Genomic DNA, 18,227 nt, shown 5'->3' with positions numbered 1-18,227 from the left:
TGTTCGGTTTTTCTTAGAAGACGGTCAGATTACAATTTGAAATGCAGTGGAACTGTGGCGATGCGCTCAGTCCAAGCTGGGCTTGAACTAGAGACTACGAATTGTAGCGGAATGAGGATTAAATCCAGCAGTATAGGGCAACAAGCTCAAAGCCCTAAACAGCTCATTGTCCTGGGAAGAGCCAAAATGACCAAAATGTCAAAAAATACACCCCAGGATGACGCACAGGGAAGCCAGGATGAAAAAGGCAAGAATAGCCCAAAATGTGAATAGTGCAGAAAATGTTAAAAAAAAACCTACCCGGGTTTAAGTTCCATAAGTGCAGAGAAGAGCCAAAATGACCAAAATGTCAAAAATACATCCCAGGATGACGCACAGGTAAGCCGAGAAGAAAAGGGCAAGAACAGCCCAAAATGTGAAAAATGCAGAAAATGGTCAAAAATTCCTACCTGGGAAGAGCCAAAATGACCAAAATGTCAAAAATACACCCCAGGATGACGCACAGGGAAGCCGGGAAGAAAAGGGCAAGAACAGCCCAAAATGTGAAAAATGCTTAACATTTTCTAAAATATACTGAGAATGATACACAGGGAAGCCAGCAAGAATAGGGCAAGAACAGCCCAAAATGTGAAAAATGCAGAAAATGGTCAAACATTCATACCCGTTTGAGTTCCATAAGTCCCGGGAAGAGCCAAAATGACCGAAATGTCAAAAATACACCCCAGGATGACGCACAGGGAAGCCGGGAAGAAAAAGGCAAGAAAAGCCCAAAATGTGAAAAATGACGATAATGCTCAAAAATCTCTATCCAGGTTTGAGTTCCATAAGTGCAGAGAAGAGCCAAAATGACCACAATGTCAAAAATACACCCAGGAATGATGCAAAGGGAGAAAGCGGGGAAGAAAAAGGCAAAAACAGCCCAATATGTGAAAAATGCTGAAAATTTGCAAAAATACCTACCCAGGTTTGAGTTCCATAAGTCCCGGGAAGAGCCAAAATGACCGAAATGTCAAAAATACACCCCAGGATGACGCACAGGGAAGCCGGGAAGAAAAGGGCAAGAACATCCCAAAATGTGAAAAATGCAGAAAATGGTCAAAAATACCTACCTGCGTTTGAGTTCCATAAGCCTCGGGAAGAGCCAAAATGACCAAAATGTCAAAAATACACCCCAGGATGACGCACAGGGAAGTCGAGAAGAAAAAGGCAGGAACAGCCCAAAATGTGAAAAATGCCAAACATTTTCTAAAATACACCCAGGATGATGCACAGGGAAGCCAGCAAGAATAGGGCAAGAACAGCCCAAAATGTGAAAAATGCAGAAAATGCTCAAACATTCCTACCCGGGTTTGAGTTCCATATGTTTCGGGAAGAGCCAAAATGACCAAAATGTCAAAAATACACCCCAGGATGATGAACAGGGAAGCCGGGAAGAAAAGGGCAAGAACATCCCAAAATGTGAAAAATGCTGAAAATTTGCAAAAATACCTACCCGGGTTTGAGTTCCATAAGTGCCGGGAGGAGCCAAAAATTACCAAAATGTCAAAAAATTGGGGGTTAAATCACCAAAAATGATTCCCGGGCACGGCTACGCTGCTGCCCACTGCTCCCCTCACCTCCCAGGGGGTGATCAAGGGGATGGGTCAAATGCAGAGGACAAATTTCACCACACCTAGTGTGTGTGTGACAATCATTGATACTTTAACTTTTTTTTTTAATTTTTTTTTTTAACTTAAAATACACCCAGGATGACGCACAGGGAAGTCAGGAAGAAAAGGGCAAGAACAGCCCAAAATGTGAAAAATGCAGAAAATGGTCAAAAATACCTACCTGCGTTTGAGTTCCATAAGCCTCGGGAAGAGCCAAAATTACCAAAATGTCAAAAATACACCCCAGGGAAGTCGGGAAGAAAAAGGCAGGAACAGCCCAAAATGTGAAAAATGCCGAACATTTTCTAATATACACCCAGGATGACGCACAGGGAAGCCAGCAAGAATAGGGCAAGAACAGCCCAAAATGTGAAAAATGCAGAAAATGCTCAAACATTCCTACCCGGGTTTGAGTTCCATATGTTTCGGGAAGAGCCAAAATGACCAAAATGTGAAAAATGCCGAAAATTTGCAAAAATACCTACCCGGGTTTGAGTTCCATAAGTGCCGGGAGGAGCCAAAAATTACCAAAATGTCAAAAATACACCCAGGATGACGCACAGGGAAGTCAGGAAGAAAAGGGCAAGAACAGCCCAAAATGTGAGAAATGCAGAAAATGGTCAAAAATACCTACCTGCGTGTGAGTTCCATAAGCCTCGGGAAGAGCCAAAATGACCACAATGTCAAAAATACACCCCAGGATGACGCACAGGGAAGTCAGAAAGAAAAAGGCAGGAACAGCACAAAATGTTAAAAATGCCGAAAATTTTCTAAAATACACCCAGGATGACGCACAGGGAAGCCAGCAAGAATAGGGCAAGAACAGCCTAAAATGTGTAAAATGCAGAAAATGCTCAAACATTCCTACCCAGGTTTCAGTTCCATATGTCTCGGGAAGAGCCAAAATGACCAAAATGTCAAAAATACACCCCAGGATGACGCACAGGGAAGCCGGGAAGAAAAAGGCAAGAACAGCCCAAAATGCAGAAAATGGTAAATAATCCCTACCCGGGTTTGAGTTCCATAAGTCCACCTCTTAAGGTGTCAGGATGTGACGTTCATACAGTGTACCACTTTCGGTTTCGAAGCAAGTGTAAGTTCAAACTTTGGGTACACTTTAATATTTATCTGAGCCCCCCAAAATTCAAGCATTCAGTCATTACATTTACAATCTAGCCCTAACTTACAAACTTAATTGGTTTTTGAAAATGGTTTGTAAATAGAACAGTTTGTATATTGAAGCAAAAATTCTCCAAAAGAAACAATGTAAACATGGGTTCTGGCCTCGGCAAAAGTCCATATTTTCGTAAAAACTTGTACATTTCGAGCTGAATATAAACCTCTATTCAGCAATGTATGTCAAACAAACATGACAGGGGGGTGGTGGATAAACTATCTAATAACAAAATTAAAACAATAACAACTAGTTGAACTGTCCTCCTCCTACCCAGCCACCCTGCCGACACGCACGCACACACACTGTCATCAGCCCTGTAGTGCACTCACAGTTCATAATCACAAAACCCGCCCTAACTTTAACAGCAAGGTCGCTACAATGAGTAGGAACAAAAACAAAATCCACTTTACCTTGGAGGTTGATCTTCTTGGCGTGCAGCGGAAAGGCGGAAGGGGGGAGGCAGCGTCAACAACGCTGCGGATACCTCCTGTTTTTGTCTATTGCTTTCCAGCCCGCCCGCAATGGATGTGCTGCAGGACACAAAATGTCAGAGCTGGAAGGCATTCGGTCTGTCGTTCATAAATCAAAAAGTTCAACAAATGAGGGAATGGTAAATCAAGGTTTCACTGTAATTGCAAATTTCCTCAAAAACTGTTACGTGTGTACAGGGAAAGAAGATGGCACAGACAGGAGGGACATCATTTTAGCTCTGTTTATCATATATATATATATATATATATATATATATATATATATATATATATATATATATATATATATATATATATATATATTGGGGGCGTGCCTTAAAGACACTGTCTTTAGCGTCCTCTATAACCTGTCGTCACGTTCGCTTTTCCTCCATTCAAACAGCGTGCCAACCCAGTCACATAACATATGCGGTTTTTACACTCACATGAGTGACTGCAAGGCATACTTGATCAACAGCCATACAGGTCACACTGAGGGTGTCCGTATAAACAACTTTAACACTGTTACAAATATGCGCCACACTGTGAACCCACACCAAACAAGAATGACAAACACTTTTCGGGAGAACATTCGCACCGTAACACAACAGAACAAATACCCAGAATCCCTTGCAGCACTAACTATTCCGGGACGCTACAATATACACCCCCCGCTACCACCAAACCCAACCCCCCCCCCCCCCCCATCTCCCGAATTCGGAGGTCTCATATTTTAGCATCGGAAACATCTGCGTTTCTGGGTGTTGTTGATAAGGCAAGTATGCGCTACGTTCTGGCACAGGATAGCAGGCTGCGCTGGCTTAAAGGCCTACTGAAATGAAATGTTCTTATTTAAACGGGGATAGCAGGTCCATTCTATGTGTCATACTTGATCATTTCGCGATATTGCCATATTTTTGGTGAAAGGATTTAGTAGAGAACATTGACGATAAAGTTTGCAACTTTTGGTCGCTGATAAAAAAAGACTTGCCTGTACCGGAAGTAGCGTGACGTCACAGGTTCTGGAGCTCCTCACATCTGCACATTGTTTACAATCATGGCCACCAGCAGCGAGAGCGATTCGGACCGAGAAAGCGACGATTACCGCATTAATTTGAGCGAGGATGAAAGATTCGTGGATGAGGAAAGTGAGAGTGAACGATTAGAGGGCAGTGGAAGCGATTTAGATAGGGAAGATGCTGTGAGAGGCGGGTGGGACCTGATATTCAGATGGGAATGACTAAAACAGTAAATAAACACAAGACATATATATACTCTATTAGCCACAACACAACCAGGCTTATATTTAATATGCCACAAATTAATCCCGCATAACAAACACCTCCCCCCTCCCGTCCATATAACCCACCAATACAAATCAAACACCCGCACAACACACTCAATCCCACAGCCCAAAGTACCGCTCACCTCCGTAAAGTTCATACAGCACATATATTTCCCCAAAGTTATGTACGTGACATGCACATAGCGGCACGCACGTACGGGCAAGCGATCAAATGTTTGGAAGCCTAAGCTGCGTACTCACAGTAGCGCGTCTGCTATCCAACTCAAAGTCCTCCTGGTTGTGTTGCTGCAGCCAGCCGCTAAAACATCGCTTCCCACCTACAGCTTTCTTCTTTGCTGTCTTCATTGTTCATTAAACAAATTGCAAAAGATTCACCAACACAAATGTCCAGAATACTGTGGAATTTTGCGATGAAAACAGACGACTTAATAGCTGGCCACAATGGTGTCCCCATATGTCCGCTACAATCCGTGACGTCACGCGCAAACGTCATCATACCGAGACGTTTTCAGCAGAATATTTCGCGGGAAATTTAAAATTGCACTTTACTAATCTAACCCGGCCGTATTGGCATGTGTTGCAATGTTAAGAATTCATCATTGATATATAAACTGCGTGGTTGATAGTAGTGGGTTTCAGTAGGCCTTTAAGAAGGCAGGAGAGCTCATCAGCGACAGGTGTGTAGATTGGTGATTGAATGCAGCCGCTTGCTGCAGCCTGAGTGGCGCAAGCCGGCGCGCTCTTGGAGGCGCGCTCTTGGAGGTGCGCCCAGATGACTGCGAACTGGTCTGCGCCCGGGCCGTGACAAAAACATTAAAAAAGAGAAAGTCTATTGGAAAGTAGGGTTTTCTCTGTACCGGTACCAACATTTTCGTTACATTTTTATACTTTTCAAAATAAAGGAGACCGCAAACAATGTCACTGGCTTTATTTATACAGAAAATCTTACAATAAATCAATCGTATGTTTCCTATTGCATCCTAAACATAAAGTCTGTGTACACCTTTTTTTTTCATATGTACATGAGCCACTTTCGTGTCTTAGACATCTCAGCGTGATCACTTGCGTGCATACTTGATAGAGTGTGCACGCAGGGATATTATGGGGCTACAAAAAAAAAAAAAGTCCTCTGTGTGGGAGCCAAGGGGTGGTGTGAACGAATGCACGAGGGCGACCCAAGATAACAAAACCTTCCGAATACCCGGACTGTGTAAGACACAAAGCATGTGCAAATATCTCTCGGAGTGCTTGTCTTTACTTGATGTGCTCTGCTGGTGCTCCAAAATCTCGGCCCCTGTAACCGTGTCCAAGGGAAACCAAGTAAGCTTTTGTATGGAATTGAAACTTGAAGTGCACTAAATTACACCCTCCTTACAATAAACATTTGAATTCAGCCGGTTTTGATTGCTATATGTTTTGTCTATCCCAAACTAGAGGGGCCAACACGATCAATAGGTACTCAAGTGAGCTTCATTTTCCCTATACCGGTGCTTTTTTGGGGGTCTAAGGTCTATGCTCTTCTTCATTACCTCAGTCGACCTGCAATAATGCAATATACAGTGTGACTCGGATTTCCTGGTGCTCCGGCTTCTTGCTCAGTCATTGTCTGTAGGAACTACAGATTGTCATTGGCTTGATTCTTAGTCAGTGGAAACACAAACTTGACTAGACTATGACTGTATGCTACACATTCTTTTGGCTCTACGATGGGGTTATTTTGCAGCCGTACTTAAAGTATGAAGACTCAGTCACTGTGTGTTTATTGTACTGAAACCAAGACAGTGTATGGAAACCAATACTTATTTTTGGTAAAAATGTTCACCTAAAATCGAATCATAGTACAAAACCCCAACCCTGTGAAGTTGTCACGTTGTGTAATTCGTAATTTGCAAATCCTTTTCAACTTATATTCAATTGAATAAAATGCAAAGACAAGATATTTAATGTTCGAACTGAGAATTTTTTTTATTTTAAATAATCATTATTTTAGAATTTAATGGAAGCAACACATTGCAAAAAAGTTGGCACAGGGGCATTTTTACCACTGTGTTACATGGCCTTTCCTTTTAACAACACTCAGTAAAGGTTTGGGAACTGAGGAGACCAATTTGTGAAGCTTTTCAGGTCGAATTCTTTCCTTTTCTTGCTTGATGTACAGCTTAAGTTGTTCAACAGTCCGGGGTCTCCGTTGTGGTATTTTACGCTTCATAATGCGCCACACATTTTTTGAATGGGAGACAGGTCTGGACTACAGGCAGGCCTGTCTAGTACCCACAGTCTTTTACTATGAAGCCACGCTGTTGTAACACGTGGCTTGGCATTGTCTTGCTGAAATAAGCAGGGGCGTCCATGATAACGTTGCTCGGATGGCAACATATGTTGCTCCAAAACCTGTATGTACCTTTCAGCATTAATGGTGCCTTCACAGATGTGTAAGTTACCCATGCCTTGGGCACTAATACACCCCCATACCATCACTTATGCTGGCTTTTGAACTTTGCGCCTATAACAATCCGGATGGTTCTTTTCCTATTTGGTCCGGAGGACACAACGTCCACAGTTTCTATAAACAATTTGAAATGTGGACTCGTCAGATCAAAGAACACTTTTACACTTTGCATCAGTCCATCTTAGATAAGCTGGGGCCCAGCGAAGCCGGCTGCGTTTCTGGGTGTTGTTGATAAATGGCTTTCGCTTTGCATTGTAGAGTTTTAACTTGCACTTACAGATGTAGCGACCAACTGTAGTTACTGACAGTGGTTTTCTGAAGTGTTCCTGAGCCCATGTGGTGATATCCTTTACACACTGATGTCGGTTTTTGATGCAATGCCGCCTGGGGGATCAAAGGTCACGGGCATTCAATGTTGGTTTTCAACCTTGCTGCTTACGTGCAGTGATTTCTCCAGATTCTCTGAACCTTTTGATGATATTATGGACCGTATATGGTGAAATCCAAAAATTATTTGCAATAGCTGGTTGAGAAATAAGTGTTTGATGAGCATTCCTCGAAAGTAACTTTCCCTAGTAATTAATTACATGTATTACAGGGAGAGCCTGTAATACCTGAGGGTTCCTTGTTCGATCCCCACCTTCTACCAACCTCGTCACGTTCGTTGTGTCCTTGAGCAAGACACTTCACCCTTGCTCCTGATGGGTCATGGTTAGGGCCTTGCATGGCAGTTTCCGCCATCAGTGTGTGCCCGTATGTGAATGTGGAAATAGTGTCAAAGCGCTTTGAGTACCTTGAAGGTAGAAAAGTGCGATACAAGTATAACCCATTTACCATTTACAAAAACAAGAACACAAAGGAGCACAGAGTTCCTGCAACCAGCAGCCACTACAGCTTTGGAACGAGGTCAAATTAAACAATCAGCAAGGGAATTAATTAATATTTCCCCATCATAAATATAGTGTAAATACAACTTTGTAAAGCCAAAGGGACAAGCGGTAGAAAATGGATGAAGGGCACTCCATGTTGACTTTGACTTTTTTATCATAATGCGATTTTAGTACTATTGCAATCTGTAGCAAAGGAACTGCTGTCCAAAGGGGCCCTGATGCTAGTTCCTGATACAGAAACGTATCAGTGTATTTTTTATCTGTAATTGCCATGCTAGTACTACACGACTACTTCATGAATACTTGGCAACTTACAATGTTTTGAGGTAAATGCTGTGTTTCTTTGCCAATAACAATATCTTAGACCCATTTCTGCTGCAATGGTGGATTGCTTGAGGGATTGCCCAAAGAACCCATTGTGACACGTGCCTCTTGGAGTAATGATGTCATGGTGGTGAGACCAGCGGGCGAGGGACGCCGTAGAGCCATTAGCACATGGTGGCTGCTATTTCTCATTACACCCCTTGTGTTCCCAAATCTGAACTCGCCACAGGCATGGTCTGTGTCTGATGTCAAAGCAACCATGCCCAATCCCTGCAGCACCCTAATCCCTCCCATGTGACGTCTCCGGCCCGAACAGAGACCCAGAGGGGAAAAAAAGGTCAGGATTTAGGGTGTGATGGTGTTAAACAGTAATACAGCATGCTTTCATGTTGAAAGGGTTGGTCTGGGTTCTTTGACAGGAAGTCCCTTTTGCAAAGTGAATGGAGAATGTGTTCGGTTAGTTGGAAACACTGTTGAATTTGGCCCACATTGGAACAGCTTTGTTCTTCAACATGACATCTACCATACTGCAGGGAACTTTTGTGGGAGAGACCCTATCACTGCAGTCTTCAGACCAGCACAATTTATGGGACTCAATATTAAACTGATGATATAAGGAGTATTTATTAGATCCACGTTCTGACCATCTGCCAAGCTACAGCAGAGTACGGTCCTTTTAGCTATGTGCACATGGATACGTTTAATCGGATTAAACAGGAATAAAAATGCTTAATGTATTTGGAATATTCTGACCCAATCACACACGTTCAGATCACAATTTTATTCCGATCGAGCAGGGTAGTTTATCAGTCAGACTGGAGTGCAGGAAAACACTTTTTCTGATGATTGGGTCAAAAATATCCGTACTGCGCATGTCTCTGACGTCAGCTATACTTTAATAGTCTCGGAACGAAGCGGTTGTCTTGCTGCTGTCTCCCCACATTCAACATGTACAGAAGTAGTGTTGTATACTGTTGAGTTTGTTGCTCTAAATGCGAGACTAACAAAAACAAAAGTATGGTCTGGAGTGTCATGTGTCGATGTAACAATAAAAGAAGGGATCCAGTTGTCGATTCGAATGGTTTTATTCACGACCTTACAGCTACTCCAAGTGCTAACTGCTAGCCTCAGGCACGTAACAATAAGACGCGCCCTGATGACGTCACGTCTGCAACTACAGAAACCAACATATCACAACATTGAGGACACAGAGCAGCTCCATTTCGAAAAGAGAGGTAAAACAAAAGTAGCAAACAGAGGGAAAAATAGATAAATAGACAACGTGACAATGTCATACAAGCAGAAATGCACAGTCATGTTTATGACAAGTCACTGCTTCTTCTTCTACTTCCGTTTACGGTATGTGCTGAGCATGTCAAAATAAAGTATTCTGATTTAATGTGTGATGCATGAAAATGCACGTCATAACCAGATCATTTTTTTCAGGGTCCGTAATATTTAAACCCGAATTATGATTGGATTAAATACATTTTGCCTACGTACATTTGGCTATTGAGGCCTTGTTTGACTAAATTCCTTGAATTCAGTCCTTAATCAAGATTGACCCAAGCTGCTGATACTTTGTCTTCACTAAGGCAATGAGCAGGTTACTTACTTCCATGACAAAATATGTACAGTATTTGCTAATAATTTAGTTTATTCGACACACACCACTTAATGTGACCGATATCTGATTTTTTTGTCTTTTAATTCACTCAACACCTGGAAATGTGCAGATGAGTATTTGTATGTATGTTTAATTTAGTTTTGAATATTTCCGTCCCAATATATATTTTACATTATACTGGAAAAATCACATGAACGTGTCTTAAGGGGTTATGGAACAAACAAGTTAAGTTGCAGACCCCCAAAAAATTCACATTACCTGAACCGGAGGATCCCAATTGGCCCAAATTAAGATTGTTACTAGTGACTAATAAAGTCAAAAAACCATCAGACGGGATCTGCGAGAGAAGGGTTCTAACAACAAAAAATATTTTTAAAGGCCTGGTTTTGGAATTTGCACGAGAGCACCGAACATGGAACATTGAAAGGTGGAAGATAGTTTTATCCTCTTGTGAGAAATGTTGCATTGAAGGTCCTGATGGCTTCTAACGTTACTGGCATGACAAGGAGATCCCACCTGAGATGTTTCCTACACGGCATCATGGTCTGGGATATTTTGCCTTCGATGCAACAATGGAGCTTCAGGTTATGCAAGGGTGTCGAACGGCAGCTGGCTATGTGGTGATGTTGCAAAGGACTTCTTCCAGGCTAATAACACCAGTCTTTTGGACCATTCCGCATTTTCCACTGATCTAAATCCAACTGAGAACGTTTGAGGATGGATGACAAGTGGACATTACTGATTTTATCACCGAAATTTGGTTTACGATTTTTTCTCGTGAACTTTGTATGGAATAATTTTTAAAAGCCGCTGCCTGACCAGGGCTCAGAAAATCTGCAAAGACTCCTCCCACCCCCACCAAGGACTGTTTTCACTGCTGGACTCTAGAAAGAGGTTCCGCAGCCTCCGAAGCAGAACCTCCAGGTTCTGTAACAGCTTCTTCCCTCAAGCCGTAAGACTCTTGAACGCATCATAATTAAATTATCCCCTCAACTCCCCCCAAAATGGATTAACTCGCTGGAATAAAAAAGACAATATAACATACATCCATAAACGTGGACGCATGTAGAAAAGTGCAATATATTTATCTGTACAGTAATCTATTTATTTATTTATATATATTTATATATATATTTATTTAGTTTATATATATATATGTATTTATATATATTTATTTATTTATATATGCACCTTTTTGCTTTTTTATCCTGCACTACCATGAGTTTATGTAACGAAATGTCGTTCTTATCTGTGCTGTAAAGTTCAAATTTGAATGACAATAAAAAGGAAGTCTAAGTCTAAGTCTAAGTCTAAAAGAAGAGCTTCCTCCGTGAGGCAATACTTCCGTCTTGAATAAATTACTGCGGTAAACAAAAATGTTGCACATTGCATGCAAATAAATAAGCCAAAATAAATCAATAAAGATATCAATAATCAACAAGTAGTGATTGAAAAAAAAACAATCTGATCAATAAAGTGCAAACTTAAAACTTCTGTCTTGAATAAAGTACTTCCGTAAATACAAATGTAGTAATGTACATTGCATGCAAATAAATATCCATCCATCCATCCATTTTCTACCGCTTGTCCCTTTTGGATAAACGCATGTGCGCTACATCTTGACAATGCGCAGAGCGCTCTGTGCAATGTGCTTCCTCATCACGGTGCCTGCAGGGCCCTAACCAGGATGTGACTATTACCGAGGTCAAAAATGTAAATGCTGAAATCATATGAATAATACTACCTTGAGCAACACAATGAACAATCCACTTTTTGACGTCTAGTGTATTAAACCATTTTAACATCATTAAAACATAGGTTTGATAAACGACACAGCCTTTCATCTTTGACACGAGTTTGAACCCAAAACCCTGTGCTTTAAATTCCAAGTACTAATAGGGGAAATATGCCACCATATTCGAATTTAGTGACAGACCATGATGTGACTTGGGGTAAAAAATTAAAAAAAATTACATTTGACACACGCTTTTTTATACAAAACACGGACAGCAAAGCCCTATGCGGAGCGCGTGTTTGGGCGTTTTGTGTCTGATATGACAACCGTCTTATACCGACAGCGTTTCACATCAATTCCATTCAGGTGAAACCAACATTAGCTACGTCAGTATACTTTAACGCTACGTTGACAGCACGTTTCGGATCGCATAATGTTTAAGGTAAAAGTGGACTTAAAGGCCTACTGAAAGCCACTACTACCGACCACGCAGTCTGATAGTTTATATATCAATGATGAAATCTTAACATTGCAACACATGCCAATACGGCCGGGTTAACTTATAAAGTGACATTTTAAAATTCGCGGGAAATATCCGGCTGAAACATCGCGGTATGATGACGTATGCGCGTGACGAAGTCAGAGTAACGGAAGTTATGGTACCCCGTAGAATCTTATACAAAAAGCTATGTTTTCATTTCATAATTCCACAGTATTCTGGACATCTTTTGCAATTTTTTTAATGAACAATGAAGGCTGCAAAGAAGACAGTTGTAGGTGGGATCAGTGTATTAGCAGCGGACTACAGCAACACAACCAGGAGGACTTTGTTGGAGCGCTAGCCGCGCTAGCCGCGCTAGCCGCCGACTTCACCTTGACTTCCTACGTCTCCGGGCGGCCAAACGCATCGGGTGAAGTCCTTCGTCCTTCTGCCGATCGCTGGAACGCAGGTGAGCACGGGTGTTGATGAGCAAATGAGGGCTGGCTGGCGTAGGTGGAGAGCTAATGTTTTTAGCATAGCTCTGTGCAGTCTGGTTGCTAAGTTAGCTTCAATGGCGTCGTTAGCACAGCATTGTTAACCTTCGCCAGCCTGGAAAACATTAACCGTGTATTTACATGTCCACGGTTTAATAGTATTGTTGATTTTCTATCTATACTTCCCGTCAGGGGTTTATTTATTTTGTTTCTATATGCAGTTAAAGCAAGATGCTATCACGTTAGCTCGTAGCTAAAGCATTTCGCCGATGTATTGTCGTGGAGATAAAAGGCACTGAATGTCCATTTCGCGTTCTCGACTCTCATTTTCAAGAGGATATAGTATCCGAGGTGGTTTAAAATATAAATCTGTGATCTACAATAGAAAAAGGAGAGTGTGGAATCCAATGAGCCAGCTTGTACCTAAGTTACGGTCAGAGCGAAAAAAGATACGTCCATCGCTGCCTCTCAAGTCATTCACTGTAACGTTCCTCATCTACGAATCTTTCATCCTCGCTCAAATTAATGGGGTAATCATCACTTTCTCGGTCCGAATCTCTCTCGCTCCATTGTAAACAACAAGGAATTGTGAGGAATCCTAGCTCGTGACGTCACGCTACTTCCGGTACAGGCAAGGCTTTTTTTTATCAGCGAGCAAAAGTTGCGAACTTTATCGTCGATTTTCTCTACTAAATCCTTTCAGCAAAAATATGGCAATATCGTGAAATGATCAAGTATGACACATAGAATGGATCTGCTATTCCCGTTTAAATAAAAAATAAATAATAATAATTTCAGTAGGCCTTTAACTGCGTTACGTTTTCAGAGTTGTAGCGAGTTGCGCATGACCAAAAAACGTATATTGAGAGAGGATGATCTACCGCATGGTGATGTACGGCGTACACGATGTCCTACACCAGGGGTCGGCAAACCCAAAACGTTGAAAGAGCCATATTGGACCAAAAATTAAAAAAAAAAAATCTGTCTGGAGCCACAAAAAACTAAAAGCCTTCTCTAAGTGATATAATGAAGTCAACACAAGTGTCTATATTAGCTATATTAGCCTACTATCAAAATGACTATGTGTCGCAGGGTGACACAAATCTTCGTTGACAGAAATGTTGAAATGTAATATTTATTCTACACATTATTACAACATTGGAAAACATTAGTAAAACGCAGACTTCTCAGGGTGTGTCGTGAGATAACTCCTGGAAATTATAGACTTAGAATGGCCACAGGTATAGATGTGTGTCAAAGTTAAAGGCCTACTGAAATGAATGTTTTTTATTTAAACGGGGATAGCAGATCCATTTTATGTGTCATACTTGATCATTTCGCGATATTGGCCTATTTTTGCTGAAAGGATTTAGTAGAGAACATCGACGATAAAGTTGCAACTTTTGGTCGCTGATAAAAAAAGCCTGGCCTGTACCGGAAGTAGCGTGACGTCAATAGTTAAAAGTCTCCTCACATTTCCCCATTGTTTTCAATGCAGCTCGAGCGATTCGGACCGAGAAACTGACGATTACCCCATTAATTTGACCGAGGATGAAAGATTCGTGGATGAGGAACCTTAGAGTGAAGGACTAGAATGCAGTGCAAGACATATCTTTTTTTCGCTCTGACCGTAACTTAGGTACAAGCTGGCTCATTGGATTCCACACTCTCTCCTTTTTCTATTGTGTATCACAGATTTGTATTTCAAACCACCTCGGATACTATATCCTCTTGAAAATGAGAGTCGAGAACGCGAAATGGACATTCACAGTGACTTTTATCTCCACAACAATACACCGGCGAAACACTTTAGCTACAGAGCTAACGTGATAGCATCGTGCTTAACTGCATATAGAAACAAAATAAATAAACCCCTGACTGGAAGGATAGATAGAAAATCAACAATACTATTAAACCATGGACATGTAACTACACGGTTAATGCTTTCCAGCCTGGCGAAGGTTAACAATGCTGTTGCTAACAACGCCATTGAAGCTAACTTAGCAACCGGACCTCACAGAGCTATGCTAAAAACATTAGCTATCCACCTACGCCAGCCAGCCCTCATCTGCTCATCAACACCCGTGCTCACCTGCGTTCCAGCGATCGACGGTGCGACGAAGGACTTCACCCGATCACAGATGCGGTCGGCGAGACGGAGGAGGTTAAGGTGAGTTCGCCGGCTAGCGCGTCTGCTATCCATCTCTGTCCTCCTGGTTGTGTTGCTGTAGTCCGCCGCTAATACACTGATCCCATCTACAACTTTCTTCTTTGCAGTCTTCATTGTTCATTAAACAAATTGCAAAAGATTCACCAACACAGATGTCCAGAATACTGTGGAACTTTGAGATGAAAACAGAGTTTTTTTGTATAGGATCCAATGTGTCCGCATACTTCCCATTTCAACGATTGACGTCACGCGCGTACGTCATCATACATAGACATTTTCAACCGGAAGTTTAGCGGGAAATTTAAAATTGCACTTTATAAGTTAACCCGGCCGTATTGGCATGTGTTGCAATGTTAAGATTTCATCATTGATATATGAACTATCAGACTAGCGTAGTAGTGGGTTTCAGTAGGCCTTTAAAGGAAACGGCAGGCTGTCTTCTTCGAATGGATTTATAACAATCTATGCAAGCTGGGTTACGTTTGCTGTGGTCTTTAACGGCACACAAACAACTATCTGACATGCAGTCAATATTACATACAGATAATGTGTCATGAGACATGCCATCATACATTAAATACAGATGACATAAGTAAAGGAAATTAAATGAGCTCAAATATTTTTTTAAGTACCACTGATGGTCACACACACACTACGTGTGGTGAAATTACTCTCTGCATTTGACCCATCCCCTTGTTCCACCCCCTGGGAGGTGGGGGGAGCAGTGAGCAGCGATCGGGAATCATTTTGGTGATTTAACCCCCAATGCCAACCCTTGATGCTGAGTGCCAAGCAGAGAGGTAATGGGTCCCATTTTTATAGTCTTTGGTATGATGATACAATATGTACATAAAGCTAGCCCAAATAGCATGTTAGCATCGATTAGCTTGCAGTCATGCAGTGACCAAACTCCACACAAGTCAATAACATCAACAAAGCATTCACGCACAGCATAAACCGTTTGGTGGACAAAATGAGTGTGTCACGTTGTCCTCCTACAGAAACCACATTAAAACAAAAATATATATTTTTCCCCCATCTTTTTTTATTTTCATACATTTTTGAAAAAGCTCCAGGGAGCCACGAGAGCGGCGGTTGCACCTATATATTTGCAGTCAGTCATATCATCTTCTTTTTGTCACTTGAAAAAATACAAAGGACATGACCTCGGTGTCCTCAATGGTAATTCCGGCCTTGGGTACCTGGTGTAGCATGTAAGCAGTAAGCTGCTTTTTAGCTGGAGTGTGTTTGTTGTTATGTTCTTGTTCTCCTCGTAAAAACTTGCATTTTTTCCCCACTCGGCTCTATGCTGTTTCAGATGAAGGAAAACGTTTGTTGTGCTGCCGCCTTTTTTCAACAAACTTTGCAACGCACGAGCCATCGGTTCTACGCCAAATCTGAGGCACTGAAAACACTTTTCTTTTCTCATTGATTTTTAAAAGGTTTACTTGAATTTAGCAATAACATTGATATCTCGCCCAGGCCTAAGGACAAGGGACATTTACAAAAATGGATATTAGTTCCAGACAGTGGATGCCCTGAGTGAAACCATCTGCACCTCTTGGTTAATATTTCCACTAGCCTGCTGGGACAAACTGTCAATAATCAATGCTTTAGGTCCTATATGTCAAAGTCAAGGCCCGCGGGCCAGATCCAACCTTCGAATGAGTTATCTATGGCCCCCGGGATGATATTTGATTAGTATTATTCTGTTTTGCACGCACCAATACTCCCATCAGTATTGGCGCTAGGAATTTTCAAAATCATGTCATAAAAATGAGGTCACACAGTAAATTGTTGGGGTCCCACTTTTTTGTAAGCGTTTTGAAAACAAATGCTAAATGTATGCATTGTCCTGTTACATCTCACATTCTATATTGTGTTTTGGAAAAAGGTTGTCATAAACGTTACTTAATTCATTAAAAAAAAATGATACAAAAGAAAAAAAAAATTATGCATATGTAAATGTATTCAGTTATAAACATTCATTCACTTTCTTCTTCCCTTAATGCTTCTAAACTTTATTGCTGCAGGAATTTTTTTCTCTATTTTTATTGTAATATTTGCATAATGTGTTTGTTCTATTTTGGGCCAAAGTAAGACAAAGCAAACAATCTGAAATTGTCTTTATTTTTTACTTTTAATGCCATGATTTTAATAGTCGGGCCCGCGTATGCACATATTTTCCTCCATGCGGCCCCTGAGCTAAAATGAGTTTGACAACCCTGCTTTTAGGTGATTAACAACAAAGGCCCAGCTACTCATTACTGAGTCCTTTTTTTGAAAATATGTATTTCTGTTTTTAAGGGGGTTTCGGGATTTTGTGGTTTTCATACTGTGGAGGGAGGTGTGGCCTGCGCTGCCTGCAGGAGCAAAGGTCACCGCCTCTGTCCATGGTGCTGAGGACAGAGCACCATCAGACGGGGGCGTGGCAGTGCTGACGGCGAGACACAGCTGGCACGGGATTACATTTCACAGGTGGTACGCGTTAATCTAATCATCTGTTGTCTTTAACAGTAAGCGGCCGGGAGCAGGAGAGGAGAGAGGATACGGACGTGACTGGAAAGTCACGTTCTGGGGGAGAAAGACTTTTGAGAAAACCTATGTACATTAAAACCTTTGTTAAAAACTGCACACTTGGCTCTTGTGCCGTGTCTAGAGTGGAACTGCTAGGAAGCAACTTCCACACATACTCTCATTTCTTCTTTTTGCACTTTGAAGCTCTATAGAACCTTCTCAAGATCCAATAGTGCAACATGTACATTTTTGCAATTTTTTTCCCAACTAGTCTTAAAAAATTTACAGGAGTGTATATTATCAATATTATTGCTTGCATAGTTGCTAAACTGTAATATTTTGAAAATGTTTGTAATTTTTTTTTTAACTTTCAGCTTTTTTACTCTGTCAGTTGATAAAAAAAAAAAAAAGTTTTTACGCCCGATGCCTTACCTGACACAACTTTGACCAGGAATTGAACCCATGCCCTCTGGCTTGAAGTCAGAAGTAGTGACGGGGCAATCAATACTGAAGAACCGATGCTCTATAAAACACAAGGAACGATACTGTGTTCCCCCATATGTGTCACTATAAAAAAAAAAAAAAAAAACGTAACCAATGTCCTATGACTGATTCCCAGAGCCAAAAAAAAGTCTGCGGGTTATAGAGCGTTTTCTATTCGGGCTCCAGTACTCTGGAATGCCCTCCCAGTTAGAGATGCTACCTCTGCAGAGCATTTAAATCCCATCTTAAAACTCATTTGACCCCCCTTTTAGACCAGTTGATCTGCTGTCTCTTTTCTCTCTCCTTCGTGGAAAGGGGGGGCACAGATTAGGTGACCGCAGATGAAGCGCTAGCTGTTCAGAGTCGGGACCCGGGATGGTTGGGGACGTCTCGGCGCTGCTGACTTGTCTCCACTCAATATGATCCCCTGCTGGCCCCATAATGGACTGGACTCT

The 18,227-nt window shown here is 41.6% G+C and overlaps 1 long non-coding RNA gene across 2 annotated transcripts in view; it reads right to left on the bottom strand.

Annotated features, from left to right (window-relative positions):
• Positions 1-3,279: 3,279 nt before the first annotated feature.
• Positions 3,280-18,227, bottom strand: part of LOC133635674 (uncharacterized) — a 111,801-nt gene continuing 96,853 nt past the window's right edge. For both annotated transcript variants that reach the window (XR_009822108.1, XR_009822109.1), the window contains exon 3: positions 3,280-3,356. This is a non-coding gene — a long non-coding RNA (uncharacterized LOC133635674). The remainder of the gene's footprint in view (positions 3,357-18,227) is intronic.

Source organism: Entelurus aequoreus, linkage group LG20 (assembly GCF_033978785.1).
Source record: "Entelurus aequoreus isolate RoL-2023_Sb linkage group LG20, RoL_Eaeq_v1.1, whole genome shotgun sequence".
Lineage (NCBI taxonomy): Eukaryota > Metazoa > Chordata > Actinopteri > Syngnathiformes > Syngnathidae > Entelurus > Entelurus aequoreus.
Note: the sequence above shows the minus strand (reverse complement) of the source record. Positions and strands in the feature narration are given on the sequence as shown.